This window comes from Dipteris shenzhenensis, chromosome 3, assembly GCF_047967505.1.
Source record: "Dipteris shenzhenensis isolate YYH24624 ecotype China chromosome 3, Dip_SZ_1.0, whole genome shotgun sequence".
Classification (NCBI taxonomy): domain Eukaryota; kingdom Viridiplantae; phylum Streptophyta; class Polypodiopsida; order Gleicheniales; family Dipteridaceae; genus Dipteris; species Dipteris shenzhenensis.
The window spans coordinates 21,226,114-21,244,309 of record NC_141598.1 but is presented as its reverse complement, the minus strand read 5'-3'; the positions used below and the strand labels follow the sequence as shown (position 1 = coordinate 21,244,309).

At 45.6% G+C, this 18,196-nt stretch overlaps 1 protein-coding gene across 8 annotated transcripts in view; it reads left to right on the top strand.

Moving 5' to 3' along the window:
* Positions 1–592: 592 nt before the first annotated feature.
* The window catches only part of LOC147903504 (FAM91 carboxy-terminus protein), a 222,079-nt gene continuing 204,475 nt past the window's right edge, over positions 593–18,196 (top strand). For 2 of the 8 annotated variants that reach the window (XM_087399502.1, XM_087399475.1), the window contains exons 1-3: positions 613–687; positions 1,542–1,661; positions 1,865–1,925. The gene's annotated coding sequence lies outside the window, so the exon portion shown is untranslated. Of the gene's footprint in view, positions 763–1,541; positions 1,662–1,864; positions 1,926–18,196 lie in introns of all 8 variants that reach the window. The other 6 variants (XM_087399493.1, XM_087399497.1, XM_087399488.1 and 3 more) reach the window with 6 other exon arrangements.

Sequence of the window (18,196 nt, the reverse complement as noted above, 5' to 3'; positions counted from 1 at the left end):
GCTTCCTTTGAAGCCACAAATGAATTGTCAAGGTCGAAGAAAGCACTTGCATGACCTCTCACCTACCTCAAGGCAATGTGACATCCTCATGACAATTTGCTTGCTTCACCATCCATGGTCCCATCGATAGCTCCCGTGTCCCAATATCAAGACCATGGGAAAAGGCACTTCCTAGCGGCCTCTCTCTGAGGGTGTTACAGACTGAAGCAACCCATTCATTGAATGCATCTAGGGCGTGGGTAGGCAATCTTGTAGTCCATGATCTGGCACTCTAGTCTGGAAACACCCATGTGCCATAAACTGTGTAAGTCTGACATCGGTGGACCATCGATGGCTCCGTCCCTCGATAGTTGGGAAAGGCACCTCGGAGGCCTTTCTAGACAGATGGCGGCATCGAAGTCGATGAACGGTGACGCGGCGATTGGGAAAGGCATGTCCTGGAGGCCTTTCCCTCAAGTCAGACAGATGTCGCTGTTGAAGTCGCTGCAAACTGGAAGTCTTGCCGGACTTTTGGCTTCCGATGAGTTTGTCCTTTTTGCACACGACGTTCGCCCTTTTGTTGAATGTATTCATTTCTTTTTTAGAAGAATGAGGGATCTTTTATTTCTGCAGTTTGTGAGCCGCACCTAAGAGCAGCTGAATTATACGCGTAATGCATCCAGAACTCACGACTCTTGACTGAAAAAGGTTGAATGAAAATGCTGAGATTCTTTTCCTTTCTTGTCGGAGGTGATGATCAATTCAAATCTGCAGTAGATCCAGGTGGAGAGATCCAAGCCACGATAAATTCAGACCTTTAGTAAAAGACTTGTTTGGTCTACTTCCATGTAGATTGAAAATAATGCCCGTGGTTAAAACGATGAGAAGTGAATTGTCACCATGACAAAATTGTGATAAGACACCCTGCAGACGGAAGAGTCAAATATACAAAAAGTTGATCACGACAAACGCGCTGGATTAAGTTGATTATCGAACGACCAGGATTTGATTTCCCCACGAAATTGGATTGTCTAATGAGTTATGACGCTAACAACAATATGCTATGTACATGAGAGCAACAATTAGACAACCAATCTAGGTCTCGGGTAAGTAGAAGCTGTGAACTCTGTGTGAAGAGTTGGTAGTGAATCAATTCGTCAAAGTGACTCTTACACAAATCAAACTTTTGGAACCTCAGATTTGTAGTGAATTGCTCTTGGGTGCTCTTGACTAGATCCAATGGGAAGATATGACACAGCATTGCCTCCATCAGGCATGCAAAAAAAGAACAAGCTCATTGAAGTAGTTCACTGATGTTGTACTAGTAGTATCTTTCACACTAGCAACCCATTGTTGGCTTCAATCTACTTTTTCTGAGCACATTGCAACATATGGTTATAATACACTTCAGAAGTCTATCAGCAAAAAGTTTAGTAGTTTAATAATTTTTGTTGGCAGGAGGTGTGACTCAAATTTAGTTTCTACGCTTTAATAAATTTCTATGTCCTCATCATTTCTTGAAAGAAACGTTTCAAATGTCCAATCCTCTTTTCTTGTTGCAGGCAGTGATGTATCCTTAGAGCAGAAACTACATCAAATATGATTTAGTTGCTCTTGAAAAGGCAAGCGACCAAAGCTAGAGCAGAAACTACATCAAATATGATTTAGTTGCTCTTGAAAAGGCAAGCGACCAAAGCTTTCTTGTAACTCCATACATTCAGCTTGTCATAGTGATTCCCATTTGAATGTACAACAATAGACAAGCCAGATGAGACCTGATGACAAGACCTATATTGTGACTCAGAATCAAAATAGAGGGCTCTAATAACTTTGTAAGTCTATCATTATTTGCTGAAACAAACATTAACAAACACTTTCTTTGCAGGCATTGGTATATTTTCAAAGTAAAATCGATATTCAAATATCATCTACCTACTCCTGAAAAGGCAAGTTTTCTAATTTTTGCAATTCTATAAACTCACCTTGTTGCAGTGAATTGCATTCGAATGTATAAAAGAACCAAACAGGCATGATGATGACAACAATACAAACCCCGGTGTGAATGTAAGGAAGACAACAAGCAAGACACAAGGGAAGGTCCAATTCCTAGGTTCTATATTTTTCTTTTAGTGAGAAAGCACACCTTCTTTCTAATCGTGCTGGCATGCATTCTCCAATACTATGCCAGTGTGCCTTTCTGGACCTCTAGCTAGAAGTAAACATGATCTAGATCGGAAGCTGAATGTTATAACAACATTCATTAATCCCATCCCTTGCTTAGTATTGTGCATGTTTCAATATGATAGACGGGCTATATGTTCTCGATTATAGTACATGTACTTCATCACAAGGGAGCACTCCGATATTGCAACTGATTAACATGAGCTTCTGTCATGGCATGCTGCAGGCCCATGGACATCTAACTGGACTTCCTGCAGATTAGGAAACGTCAAGCCAGCAGCAACAAATAAAACAGCCCCATAGGTGTATAGATCTTGATTTTGCACAGGCAGATCTAGATCTTGCAAATGTGGATCTACAGCTGCAGGACGTGGATTTGCTCCAAAATGCAGATTTCCAGCAGCAAAGGTCTATGCAGGTCCACATGGGAGCCATGCAGGCTGCCATGCTGCTGTCTGCCTGTGGCAATTGCCTGCAGCAAGAACAGCAGATATTTTGCAGTGGCCACAACAGTGCATGTCCAGGACTCACCATCAGGCCACGTCTAGGAGCATATCTGGTTGGCTGTTCACAGACCAGGTCGGGTGGAAATCAGTCCCTTGCAGACACAGTTGGCCCTACCCCTAGTTGGGTAAGTTCTAGAGGAGCTGAGCCTACAGGCCTGTCGCTCCAGTGTGCAGCCCTCAGCCTTCAGCAATAACCTCACCAACAGCTCCTCCTCCAGCCCAGCAGTCTCTCCATTACTCAGCCAGGGAGGTTCAAGCCCTCCCAGCCTCTTCAGCCAGCCATAAGTAACCCCAGTCAGAGAGAGTCCAGGCTCTACTTTGAGGGACAGATAGAAGTATGCAGCTCCCTTCGGGGTGTGGACCTTTACAATTTTATTCTTTGGACCCTTGGCAATTGCCAAGGTCACGATCAGTAGACTAGTAGTTAGCATAAATCTTATGCTCTCAATCCTTTGCTCAGTTCTTAGATCAAATTCACAATCTATCACAGGGCAGGCACACACAATTTCCTCCCAGCCAACCTCGGTGGTAGCAAAACCTCAAAAAGAAATCAACAACGTGAAGGCTCAAGCTTGCAAATTCCACCAAGCCCCAAAATTCCCTAGATGGATCTAGTATGCCACATGTCTACATTTGAGGGCCTCTCCTCAATGCATCATTTACCCCTCTCTTGGGATAACATTGAAATCATTTGCCCCTTGGCACATTTAATGCATTTAGACCTTTTAGCCTTAGATGCACCTAGTCTTGTGCCATGTCACCCTCACCAAGGACCTTGACCTTAATTCCTTTTTGATCATTTACGTGAAGCCCAAACAAATATAATACAAACATTGATCCTTCAAAGGAAAATGTCGACTGACCCTTCCAAGGTCATGTTGCCTCAACTTGAGCGTAACATTCCTTCCCTCTTCAGGCATCAGTGTCCTCGATGATAAAGTCTGGGAACACTCTCCGTAACTGGTATACGGATTCCCAGGTAGTTTTTGATAGAGGTAAACCATGCCATGCAACCAACACCGTGGTTATCTTCCGATTGCGTACTTGCATCGTTCCTCAGTCCAGGATTCTTGTCGGTTTGCGTCTTGCATTATCCTCTATCTCCTGAAACAAAACAACACCCTCGATTAGTGAGTCACCTGTATGCAAAAATTTCTTTAAGTGAGAAACATGAAACACTGGGTGCACCTTATAACCCTGTGGTAATTCTAATTTATAGGCTACCTTGCCTATTCTTTATAGAATTAACCACGGCCCACAATATCGGGGTGATAACTTAGCACACTCTCGTGTATTCAAAGACTTAGAGTGTGAAGGAACTCTGAGAAAAACTTTTTCTCCTTCCTTAAATTCTATAACGGATCAGTTTTCATCCGCATACGCCTTAGCTCTATCCATAGCTGATGTTAGCTCTTGCAAGTGCTAGCATCTCTCGCATCTGAACCACAAAGTTCGCGGCACTAGGCACTTTCTGAGGTACTCCAACTGTAGTTGGATTCGCTAGTCTATAACCATAGCTTAGCTCAAACGGACTAAACCCTGTAGAGGAATGTTTTCTATCATTGTAGGCGAATTCTAACAGTGGCAACCACTTGTCCCATGTATGTTGCCTCAATGACACATATGCTCTAAGCATATCCTCTAAAATTTGGTTGATTCTCTCCGTCTGACCATCCGTTTCTGGATGATCCCCACTACTCATTCCCAACTCAGTCCTTAGTGTCTCAAACACTGCAGTCCAAAAATGACTGGTAAATTTGACATCCTTGTCTGACACTATGGATTTGGGTAATCCATGTAAACGAAATATATGTTTAATACACAAATCCACCACTTGCGGGGCACTAATAGACTCTCTAGTTGAAATGAAGTGAGCCATCTTGGTAAGACGATCAACTACCACAAGGATAGAGTCATATCCACCTTGTGTCGTAAGTAGACCTACAATAAAGTCCATGGAAATGCTCTCCCACCTACCTAGTGGTATTTCCAAAGGTTGTAAAAGTCCGGGTGGCTTCACCCGCTCTACCTTACTTACCTGACACGAAAAACAACGTGTCACATATTCATGAATATGTTTTTTCATTTTCGGCCAAAAGAAATCTCGCTTCACGAGATCATACGTTTTCTCGACTCCTGGATGTCCCGCACATGGGCTATCATGGCATTGTTGAATGACTCTCTGCATGAGATCATTCTGATTAGGTACTACTACCTTGCCATTTCTTTTCAGCATACCATCTCTTATGGTATATCTTGCATAAGTCTGGCCTTTTCTAGATGCCAGGTCACCCTTTTCCCCGGGTTTGAATACATGAGCCTTAGGTCAAAGACTCTGGACGAACTCGTCCACCTTTTGAGTTTCTCTAATCTCGGTCATTAGAGCACTCTCTAATGCTGTGAAACTCATATTATGCATAATGCGTGACAACGCATCAGCAACTTTATTATCCTTGCCTCTTCGGTACCGAATCGTCAAGTTAAACTCCTGCATGAGTTCTGCCCACCTAGCTTGGCGGCCTCTCAAGTTAGGTTGTTTACAAAAATGTTTCAGAGTATCATTACCAACATCAACATAAAACTTTGACCCATGTCTCCATGTTTTCAGAGCATGGACAACAGCATACAACATTAATTCATGAGTTGGCCAATTTCGTTGAGAGGGAGAAAGCTTCTTGCTTTCAAAGGCTACTGGCCTTCCCTCTTGGAGGAGAACTGCTTCTACGGCAATGCCACTTGCATCGGTTTCAAGGAAAAACGGTTTCTGGGATCAACTATTTTTAACACCGGTCTTGAGACCACAGCTTGTTTTATGGTGTTAAAACTCTCCTGTTGATTCTGTCCCCATATAAAAGATACTTTATCTGAGGTCAGATCAGTTAATAGCGATACTATTTCGGAATATCCTTTGATATGCCTTCGATAAAATTGGACAAATCCCAAGAATGATCGCAAAGCAGTCAAACTCTGAGGGATAGGCCAAGTATCGCAGCCACTTTCTTTGGATCCATTTCTACCTCCTCAGGAGTAATAATGAATCCTAAATATTCAAGTCTTACCATACACAGTACAGTTTTCTTTTTATTTACATAAAGATTGGCTTTCTTCAAAGTATTGAACACTATTCTTAAGTGTAATATCGTCAATAAAATGTACTACAAACTTCTCGATATACGGACGTAGTAAATCGTTCATAAGCATGACGAATGTAGTTGGAGCATTGGTAAGTCCAAACGGCATTACCAAAAACTCATAATGTCCCAAACCTGCTTCTAAAAGCGGTTTTATGCACATCCTCGGCTCTAATACGGATGTGATGGTAGCCACATTTAAGAGCTATCTTACTAAAAATTACGGCCCCATGTAACGCATCTAGCAAATCATCGATCCGAGCCATCGGATATCTGTGTTTAATAGTGATATTATTCAATGCTATGTAATCTATACAGAGGCGAAAAGTATCATCTTTCTTTTTTTTAAATATCACTAGCAAAGCAAAAGGTGAGAAACTGGGTTGAATTTGCCCCAGCTTGAGGTATTCTTCCAGTTGTCTTCGTATCTTTGCTTCTTCGGTAAAACTTAACCTATAGGGAGGTCTATTTACAGGTTCTGCCCCCGGGATTAGTTCAATCTTATGCTGAACATTCCGCTTTGGAGGTAACCCATAAGGTAACTCATCCTTAAAACAATCAGGGAACTCCTTTGCTATTTGATCAGCCAGCTTGGCCATCTCTTCTAACATCAGTGCTAGCCGAAGGACCATCAATCGGCTCTACTGATGCTGTACAAAGAAACTCTTCTTGAGCTTTTCGAACTTTCATTACGGAAACCAACGGTCCTTGAGGTATATCTTTTTCACCTCGTAAGACATACATTGGAGTTAATTACATTGTGCGTTGATGCAGAGTCAAACAATATAATTACGTCTTGATTAGCTACTTGCCCCTTCATCTTAATTAACTCCGTATCGTTAAAGGTTGTATACCCCGTTGCACTAGTTACTAGCTTAGCAACAAACACACATAACAAAACAGGTACTGACCTTTGAGAAGATCCCGCTAGCTGAATCTGCATCTGTTCTGCTCTGGGGCTTCCCTCCATTTCCATGTCGCATTCTGAGATCACCATCTCAGCCATCTGACGATCCTTGTTTCGTGGACAATCTTTCCACTGATGAGGCTGAAGGCATCCAAAACACAAGCCTTCCCTCCTCGCTTTTTCTCTTTGCTTTGGGTTCAAAGAAGACTTCGACCAAGCCCGGGCCGCCATTGATGTTACTTTTCTTTTCATTCCAATGGTGGTACTTGGTTTAGGAGTCTCAACTGGCTTCACCTGCTTGGCTTGACCACTAGGCTGTGAGGCACTCCCTTTGCTAATCCACTTCTTCTTAAACCTAATTTTCTTCGGGTACTCATACTGAGTCCCAACTTGCACAAACCCACTTGGTCTGTTCCCTTTGGCATCCTCATAGTTTAGGGCTATGGCGATTGCTTCATCTAGCGTGTTCGCATACTTAGCCCGAACTTCCATCTTGATCCGATCATTCAGTCCAAAGATAAAATCTTTTACCTGGATTGACTGAGATAGAGGTTCATAAACTTTCATTACACTTTCTCTGAACTTATCAGGATATTCGGCCACTGATAAATTTCTATGATGAAGGTTTCGATACTGATCCCAAGCTCTGATCCCAAGCTCGGGATGCTTCGTTAGGAGGTAAGAAGTGTTTTCTAAATTCTTTTTTAAACCCCTCCCAAGTAGTGGATGCCACTCCATCTTTCTGCCGTTTTATCCACCACTGATTCACTCCCTCATTAAACATATGGGTGGCCTTGTGGATTTTCTTCATATCATTTCTGATTTCACAAATGGCGAAGGCCTCGTCCCATTTGTGTAACCAGGTCTCTATGATATCGGAACTACGGTCACACATCCAACTAGAATACTTTTCTGGCCTATAATTGGCAATATTAGGCACCTTAGCCCTCCTAGGCTCGACCGTATGAACACTGGATTGAGGCTCCATTGGAGCTTTACGTTTCTCTTCACGAGATGGTCTAGTAGACATACTATGAACCATTTTCCTGAGCTCAGATTGCCCTACATTTGCTTGTAACTGTTGCACTAAAATCTATTTCAAGGCATCCTCCAATAATGCAATTCTACCAGATAGTGTATGGCCTGTTGGGTGCGACACCTGTGGGGTCGGCCGGACTCTCGACTCTACGGGATTCACCCTAGAAGCTTCTTCTTCAACTTCCATTTAGGTCGATGGGTGTTTTTTTTAATATTTTAAATAATATAAATAAAACACCGCCTAAAACGGTATTTACAAACTGGTTTTCAATCTCATAACCACAAAAGGTGTCTAAACAGGCGTAACCATCAACAGAAAATAGCTGAGAACCAAGATGAATATCTTTTCCCTATACTAGGGAAATATTTGCAATCCTAAATAACTCAAACACCGAGGGCAAATAAACTAGCATATATCCCAACAAAAGTTAAAAGGCATAGAAAGCTCCTTGGTCATATTTCTGCTGCATGAAGAGATCAATTTGTCCCTGTGCTACTCCCAATCTATATTTATAATCTGTCGTGCAACCACCCCAAAAACAGTAACAATGCCTAGACCACGAACATGCGGGACTGTCTACCCCTTCCTAGGAGTTCACGACCAAGCGCAATGCCTCTCCAAATCCCAGTACCTTTCATATGGGGACAGAATCAACAGGTGAGTTTTAACACCGTAAAACAAGCTGTGGTCTCAGGACTGGTGTTAAAAATAGTTGATCCCCAGAAACCGTTTTTCCTTGACACCAATGCAAGTGGCATTGTGGTAGGAGCAGTTCTTCTCCAAGAGGGAAGGCCAGTAGCCTTTGAAGGCAAGAAGCTTTCTCCCTCTCAACGAAACTGGCCAACTCATGAATTAGAGTTGTTTTTCTTTTAGTTTCAAAAGAGAGTTTGTTTGAGTATGCTTGTGCTTTCTAAGTTAGAAATGTATTTTTGACTCTTTGTAGGAAACAATACATAAGTGTAAAGGACCATTTAGCTTTTTACTTTTTAAATAAGAGTGAGAGTGAGAGTGAGAGTGAGAGAGAGAGAGAGAGAGAGAGAGAGAGAGCGATATTCTAGTTTTTTGGAAGATTTTGTTTCTTGACTTGCTTGTTTATTTTTTCTTAGTCACCTGCTTCCTTTCTTCTTTATTTCTTGTTTTCTTTCTCTTCTTTTTATTTGACGTATTTTAGTAAGCACTGGGTTTGCCCAAGAGACTCTGCGGGTCTTTAGAAACCCAGTATAGCTGCTTATGCTTGGGCACTGATGACGACATAAGTGTTGCTTTGCTTGCTAGGTATGTCTTCCTTTTGTTTTTCTTAAAAGTTTTTGTTTACCTCTTTTTTCTTCTCTTTCATATTCTCTTTTATTTTCTCTTTTATTTTCTGTGTAGATATTTGATCTTTAGAACAACAAAAAATCTAGTCTTACAAAGGTATATTTTTCTATCACCTTAGCGGACATGCAAATTCTTTGAATTTTCGTCCAAGTGGTGATCAGCTGTTCGACTACATCGTTTTTTTTTTTTTTTTCATGAAAAAGACTTCTATTAAGTAAGAACAAAAACCCGCGAGAGCAAGCTCAAAGCGGAATACATCATGAAATCATGAGGATAATAAAAAACCCCTCAGAGTGAGGTGGAAAGAAACCAAGGCTGAGACTGAAAGTGCCATCTCAACCCTGTAGTAGATTCAGAGAAGAAAGGAGAATCCTTCCATTCCCTGAAGAAAGAAGCCCTCCTAGCTGAGGCTGCACGGGAGTCCCCCTGCATACCCGTCCATACGGCCATCAGAGTGTGTACGATGTCTGTCCAGATACTAGCCAATGTGTGCGAGGGATGAACCTGAGTACCCTCCATAGCCTCTGTGCATCTCGCTCTCCAGATATGCCAGGCTGCTATGCTCGCTATAATCTCCCAAGAAGTATCCACAGAGGCATGTACAGCTGTAAAAGGACGGTGTGGAACCACATCCAACAAGCAGAACTCAACCCGATGACGTCGAACCGAAATGGCCCGAGAGGAGTCAAGTCCCTCATAGAAAACCTGAGGTCCTGTAAGAGAAAGCCAAGCCACCGAGCCCCAAGTCATAAAAAGTGGGGAATGGGCAAAGTGACTGAAGATCCTGGCTATCCCCATCCAAATCAATCTCGCCTGTCTGCAATCCCATAAGCAATGCTGAATAGACTCCAAAGCAGAAAGGCAACGAGGGCAAGTAGGGTCGGCTCCGAATCTGGACCTCCAAAGGTTCACTGCAATCCCTCCATGAATAGAAAGCCAAAAGAAGATAGTGATCTTTCTATTCCTGTGGGATTTCCAGAGCCTCCTCCAGAAGTACCTCTGCTGATCCGCAGTAATACCAAAAGTCTCCCAATGAGGAACTCTGGAGGGTCTCCAGCCTCTACTATTGAGCTGAAATCTCCTGGCATTACTGACCGTGTAACGAAAGAAGGGGATGGTCTTCTCTCGATGCCCCGCGTCAATCCACTCCCACTCTCCGGGGTCCCACTGTAAATACCTGATGGGAACTCCTCCATAGAGCCAAAGTCTCCAAGACCCGGTGGAGAGTAACTGGGGGTCAGGGTCTAAGAACCACTCTGAATCTGATCCCTGCATCAAAAGGCCTACGACCCTGATAGGCTGAAAAGCAGACTCAAGCAAGATATCATCTGTAGATCTGAGCAATCTGCCACCATCTTGGACACTGAAAATTAAAGCATCCTCCTGTGCATCTCGGAAGGCTAAGACCTGAAGTGGAACCCCGCCTCTCGAGAAAGTACCTGCCCAAGTGGAGGAAGTGAAAGGCATATCATCTGTGTCTATCCAAGCCTCTGGAAGGGCTGTCTCAATCTGCAAGATCCTCCCTGCACTCCCTCTGAGATGTCCTATCAACCTTGATTTGGTTTCCTCTGGAAGCCTACAGAAAGCTTTCCAAGATCCCAAAGAAGAAGCAGGTCCCCTCTCCCACCTGGCCCACTGCATGTAGAGTGAGGCACCCAGTGGTCTGCCACGATCATCTAAAATACTGTCGTTCCACATGATGGGCTGCCTATCAATCTCTTCCCGGGAGGAAGGAGGAATCCTCCGAAGAGAGCTTCTGAAACTAGCCCAAGCTTTCAGAATGGCAACCATGAGAGGGGATGAAGGTGATCTGAGGTGTGCTGAGGTGAAGATCCATCTAACACTGCTCATCCAGTCTCCTCCTGAGGAAGGTGTGCACCTCTGTATGCTGCTGATAAGAAAGTCCTTCCACGGTTCCTGTCCTGGCATAACTCCTCGCACCACTATCTTGCAAAGTAAAGCTCTGCACTGTAAATCTGGATCAATAATATTGAGACCCCCATCCTGTGTAAGGAGGATGAGGGTCTCCCAAGCCACTCTGGCTAAGGCATCTGCTGTGCCATCAAGCCCACTCTAGAGAAAGTTCCTGATCGGTCTTCTGAGTTGAATGATGCAGTCCCTAGAACGGCACCAACATGAACAAATAAACCAGGCAGTGGCCAGGAGGACCTGGTTGACCACCACAACTCTAGAGGCAAGATCCAGCTTGGCTGAGCTCCAAAAGAGAAGCTTCCTTCTGATGCTCTCCAACACGGGAGCAAACTGCTGCGTGGTAGAAATACCCAAGCCGACCTGGCAGCCCAAATACCTGATAGGCACACCCCTTTGAACCCAAGTGAACCCTATGTCAAGCCCCCAAACTGGAGTGTCCTCATCACTGATCCAAAAGCCATTGGATTTATGCCAATTTATCTGCGCCCCTGCCGCCAAGCAAAATAAATCCAATGCTGTCCTGAAAGAAGTCAATGTCTGTGGAGAGGCATCCAAATAAATCGCTGTGTCATCAGCCAACTCACTGTCAAGCAGCTCCTCTTCTCTTCTGATGGGAAGTCTCAGCCCAAAGATGTCAGCTTGAGATCTAACATAGATGCTCATAGCTTCGGTCACGAATAAAAAAAGGAAAGGAGCAAGGGGGCATCCCTGACGGACTGATCTCGAAATCTGAAATCTCTCACCCCTTACCCCACCAATAAGTACCTGGCTATGGGCTGATCTGTACAAAGAGGAAACACCTCTGATCCAAACATCAGTGAATCCAAAGCGTAGAAGGGTGCCCTCCAAAAAACTCCAATCTACTCTGTCATAAGCTTTTTCAAAATCCAACAGTAGAATGGCAAGATTCTGGCCACTCTGCATGGCCCACTCTGAAGCTTCCCAGAAAGAAAAAATGTTATCAAAAATACTTCTGCCATGCACAAATCCCGTCTGAGTGTCATGAATAAGATCAGGGAGAAGTGGCTGCAATCGGAGGCTGATAGCCTTGGCCAGAATCTTGTAACAAGTCCCCAGAAGTGTGATAGGCCTCCATTGGGACAATAAATTTCTGCTACCTCCTTTTGGGATAAGGTGGATGAGGCCCTCTGTAAGCGACTCAGGCATCCCGCCAGAGTCCCAAATGGCCTGCATGGCTGAAGTAATATAGTCTCCAATCATATCCCAAAATGCAATGAAAAAAGACGGGGTGAGGCCATCTAAACCTGGGCACTTGCCCTTGTGAAGGGCTGAAAGTGCAGTCCTGAACTCTGTGTTGGTGAAAGGTGCGTCAAGTAGAACATGCATATTCGGATTCACCAACACTGGGATACTCTGCCAAATAGCCTGTCTAGCATCCTCTATATCGTGTGTCTCAGGATCAGCAGTAAGGAGGGTGGCATAGAAATCTGAAGCTATGCGTAAGACGTCATCTGGCTCTGTCTGTAAAACCCCATGTGAGTCAATAAGCTGAGATACACTCTCTCTACTATGTCTAGGGCCAAGAGTAGAGAAAAAGTGTTTATTGACTCTACCACCCATCTGAATCCAGAAGGACTCCCGTGCATGAAAGGCATACTCTGCTCTCTGATCAAGCAATAACTGCAGATGAGCCCTCGCTGCAGCAAGGCGCTCCTGAATCCAAGCATCTGAAGGCCGTTTCTGCTCTTCCCTCTGCAAAGCTGCTAACTGCTGGCGAACACCAATCTCACGTCTGAGAATATCTCGTCTCCTGGTAGAAGCAACTAAGCAGTAAAAGTCGCTAATACCAGAGAGGGCAGCGGCTAAATGTGATGGATGTGGCTGCCCACCCTGGACATGAGCAAACCATATCCGTAGGGCTGCCTCCGTAAGGTCCTCCTCTGTGTAAAAGGCATCTGGAATCCTGATGCTGGCAGATCGGCCTCTCAAGTGAGGCTCTGAGATAGCCAGAACAACAGGGAAATGGTCTGAGGTGGAAACCCCCGCAGCAATGCATACCGATCCACCTCTGTCTAGTGCCCAGTCATCTACATAAAATCTGTCAATGCGTGCATGAATAGGCATCTGTTGCCTCCTGTTCGACCAAGAGAACAGGAGGGACTGTGGCTGAATAAGAAAGGCATCATCACACCAAGTATCTCTGCCACAGAAATGGAAAAGGAAGGCATCCCAAGCTGCTCTCTCCAAAGAGTGAAGTCCGCCTTCTCTACCCCCTTTTTTGTCTGAAGGTAACTCGACCATGTTAAAGTCACCTCCAATCACCCAAGAATCCACAATGGGGGCCCAGGAGAGCAAAGTCTTCCACATAAGGACATGTTCCCCTCTAATGTTGGAGGCATATAGGTTGAGGAAGCCAACCTTACGCCCTCCAATCAAAAGAATAATCCACTGAGCTCTAGAGGGGATAATGACTCCGTGCCCAACAACTAAGGGGAGAACCGACTGCGAAACTGAAATAGAAGTGCCTCCCCTAGTGCCCAATGCAGGCGACCAAAAAGTATGGCCTGAAAGCAACTTGCCTGACTTGGCACAATCTCTATAATCCAGCTTGTGCTCTTGAATAAATAATATATCAATGGGACCCCCAGTAACACCTGGATGAAGATGATCCCGGATCAGCTGTCTACGGCGGCGATGTGGGACGCCACCTAGGCCCTGTATGTTCCAACTGATAATCCTCATCGACGGGAGGATGTAGAGTGGAACACCTTACCCGACCTAGTGGCGGAAACAAACCCCTCAACAGGGGAAGACCTCCTGCTCGAGGAAGGAGGGAAGGAACCCAGTGGTGGAAAGTCAATAGGGGAAAGAATCTTGGCACCTGAAGAAGAAGCCCTGTCAATAGGAAACCCAACCACTGGCTCCCCAAAAGTAGCGGGCACAAACTCCTCCTCTGGGAAATCTGAACTCTCTGCCAAGGCTGAAAACGAGTTCATGTGGAGCAATCCAGACACCGGAGTACGAAGGATCCCTTGTGAGGGAAGAGGATCAACAGTGTAAGCTATCCCCTTCCCCCTATCCAAGGGAGGGAGTGAGGAATGCTCTCTACCCTGTCTGCCTAGCCGCGGAGATCTCTCCGTCCTCAAGAGGAACATCTGGCACTGCTGGATCTAAGGAAGAAGCTGCAACTGGGGAGGAGGTCGAAGCTTCAGCGTCTCGGACTGTGCAAGGTGAGACAGGAAGGACAGCTCGAGGTGAAGCAGAGTCTACTAAGGTACCCTCGTGAACTGAAGGAGGGACCTGCACACGTACTGGAACCCACTGTAAAGCGTCGCGTGTGCCTGAGGGAGGTGGGGGTCAAGGAGCAGGTGAAGGACCTGTACCACCCCCCTGTCGAGGCCGAGGAATAGGTACTGGACCTGTACCACCACCTGACTGAGCAGGACCGCCACGTGAAGAACAAGGAGCAGGAGCTGGACCTGTACCACCCCTCTGTCGAGGTCGAGGGGCAAGTGCCGGGTCTAATCCCCCCCCCTGTCCCCCTGTCGATGCCCTGAGGCGGTAGCTGTACCAGAGGGCTTCTTAGGCCTTTTCTTCTTCCTGGGGCAATCCTTGGCAAAGTGTCCCGAGGTCCTGCAAATCCTGCACTGGTCCTGCCTGCCTGAAATCTCCACTCTCTGGCGAAAAAAGGAACCATCCGGGCGCTGGATCATGACGTGGTCCATCTTGAGGTTAGGATCCTTGCAAAGGACCCTAACTCTAGGAACCCCATCAGCCTTGGTTGCCTCTGCTGCAGTCAATGGCAACCCAGGGAGGGGTGGGATCTCAGCAACTGCGCCAAAATGCTCCCCAATAACAGAAAGAAGTCGATGGTAAACCTGGGGAAGCCCGGGGAACCTGATGAAGAGCGAGAAGATTTTCTTATCTGCCTCTACTGGGTCGAAACCAAGGTGAAAGGCTTCAAAGAAGATCTTCCTGTGTCCCAGGTGTAAAAAACTCGGCCTTGAGCACAGTGCTCGCAGCCTCTGGAGTGTCAAAAACAACCTGGAAAAAACCTCGTCCCAGAAGGCGAACATCTAACAATCGAGGAGTGAGGTCTGGGGGGAGAGCCGCAAGCATCCAGTCTCTGGCTTGGGATCTGGAAGGGTGAGACCCGAAGATGCGTGCTAGCAATGTGGTAGAGCACTCAATCTCTACATCCTTCTTGAGCTGCTGCAACTCGTCTTTAGAGAAAGTGATAGTTTTCGCGGCCGGTGAAGATGGAGTAGGATTGGCTGACAGGGTATCCATCGCCAATCAAGGTGAGGAGGCCGACTCGAACAGAATAAAAGCTCCTTCCGTTCCAAAAAAGCTGCGGGGTGCAAGGGAGGGGAAAGGAGGCAAGGAGGAAGCAGGGGGGAAGGGGAGGGAAGGAGGAGAGGGGCTGGGGCTGAGAGGGGAGAGGGGCAAGCTGAGAGGGAGGGAGGGGGAAAGGAGAGGAGAAGAAAGAGAGGAGTGAGAGGAAGAGAGGGGGCGGGAGAGCAAGCAGGGAGGGGGCGGGACAGCAGGGGGGAGGCGAGGGGCAAGCAAGGGAGGGGGCGGGACAGGGGGAAGGGGCGGAACAGCAAGGGGGAGGGGGCGGAGGCAGGGAGAGGGGGCGGAGCAGCAGGGGGGAGGGGGCGGAGGCAGGGGGGAGGGGGCGGAGCAGCAGGGGGGAGGGGGCGGAGGCAGGGAGAGGGGGCGGGACAGCAGGGGGGAGGGGGCGGAAGCAGGGAGAGGGGGCGGAAGGGCAGGGGGAGGGAACGAGGGACAGGCAGGGGGAGGGGACGGAGCAGCAGGGGGGGAGGGGGGGGAGCAGCAGGGAGGGGCGAGGGACAGGCTGAGGGGAGAGAGAGACGGGCTGAGGGAGGGGGAGCAGCAGGGGAACGGGGAGGAGCAGCAGCTCCTGACTTAGGCTCGTAAAGCAGGTTTTGGGTAGTTGGCAAGCCGACTACATCGTTTTATCTTACGCGGGTGTAGAAGCCCCAACAGCTAAACTTATTCTCTTTTAATCTTATTATTATTTTAATCCTTTTCTTTTTGTTTAATAATTTAATTCAATTTTTATTTTTAATTCTCTCTCTCTCTCTCTCTCTCTCTCTCTCTTAATTTCAATTTTAAAAAAAATTTTATTTCTTCAAAAAGTGTGCTTTTGCGTTTTGTTTTAGTTGCTCTCCTTGGTTTATTTCATTGTATGACTGCTTTATTTTTTATTTTATTTTATTTTATTTTTAAAATTTTTGGTTAACTTTCCTTTTCTCTTTCTCTTTCTTTGATGCTTCTAGGTTGATTAAGCTCTTAGAGTGGCCTTGGGGCCTTGGCTAACCCTAACTATAATCACTAGTTTGGGGGTATATTGGCTTAGCAATACATGCTTTGATGAATTTGCCTTTTGGAAACCAATAGGGCGATCTCCTGGGATGTCATCTGGCTCCTGTGACATTCCCTTGTAGTAGTAAGGGAGGAGTTACCTTGGGACGAGTAACGACTGTGCAAGCAAGCCCCTCCCTAAATACTAGTCTCGCTCCTGCTAGAATTAGGGGATATAGCAAGGGGAAACTGCCTTGGGATGGGCAGGGAGAGTGCAAGTAAGTTCCCCAATGTTGGATCGTTTGACCTCACCGAACAACATTGGAAATACTAGTGATGGTCTTGTCTCTTTGGTAGGTGATTTAGTTGGGTCTAGCTTGGTAAATCAAAACAAAAAAGCTAGAAGAAACATATATAGAGAAAGGTTTAACTTTTTAGCTAGGTCAAACATGAATAATCTTCATGATTTTGGGGAAGGTAACATTAATTGGTCTAACTTTAAGGCTTTATTAGTTAGCACTCATTATACTAATAATAACATAAGAATTCTTAATAAACTAAGACGTCTTAGAAACAAGCATCTCAAGACTTCTGTTTCTATTAGTCCTATTCATGCCTGGCAAGTAATTTATGTTGTCTATAACATACATAGTAGTAATATGCTTTATGTAGGACAAACCTATAGGACAGCTTTTATTTGTTTTAAAGAACATGTTAGGGAAGCTAGAAAAGTTCATAGGAAGAATTCCTTAATTGAGAATTCAAAACCCTTATATGCGGCAATGGCAAAGTCTGGTTTCGAATCTTTTCGTTGCTTTCCCATTGAGCATATAGAGGGCCATTTTAATAATGCCAAGGATTTTTACAAGGCTGCTCGTCCTTGTGAATTGTTTTCAAGGGAAGCCTTCAAGACTGAATGCACAGGTAGAATCACGTTCACACATTGAATCTGAATTGCTGCCGCAAAACTAACTTCAAATACAATGAATTCACGATACAATTGAAATCCTAAGTGCAGAGGTGTGAGGGTGAAGCCACATGGTGGCTTCTCACAGGGGCCATGGTCTCAGCCCCCTCATATGTGACACTGACACAGTGTGCCCAGTCAGAATGCACTAACACACATGCATGGATGCAATATTGACTTCTGATTGACTGTCCTAGCGTGTGTGTGACATGGCAAAGCCATGTCAGTTAGACTTGTGATATCCATCCCCTCCATCCATGGTGGTGGATGTGTGCCACCTCATGTGGCCCCTTAAAAGTCTCTATCTAATGACATGATATCACACGTGGCCTAACTTTGGACCTAAGGTCCCCCTCAATTCCGCAATCAACAAGCATGCTCTTCTCTCATTGTGAGAGGATCTCTTGGCTATTCTAAGTCTTCTTGATGTGAGAGGATAACATGGGTGTGTGATTGCAAGTGGGGACGACAAGGTTGAAGCACATCAATACGTGTATGCTCTTCACAGGTTTGCTATTGAGATTCCAAACATCCTTAATGGGAGAAGCTAAGAAGGAATGCCCAATGACAAGGCAGATAGCACTTCTAATTGATGAGTGCTGTTTGTAGATTACAATGCAATAAGCAATATTGTGGAAATCTGTCAGCTGTGAGCACACAGGTCCTAAAATGCATTTGCTTTGACCATAAGCCAATGAGCCACCATCGGCATGAAATACGTAATCTTCCGTGGACCAAGGCTAGTCCATAGGTGGGACCAGAATTCGGTAATGCCTTACTAAGCACCTGCTGCTCTACCCAATGTCGCTCTCTTGAAAGGGTCCAGGCTGCTGCGTCTAGCTGTAGATGCCGGCTGATGTGTGTAGTTTATAAGAAGAAGGGCACATCTGTAATCCGCCTTGCTCTAGAGGTCAAAACCACTCACCCTGGATCCGACTATACCTCTCG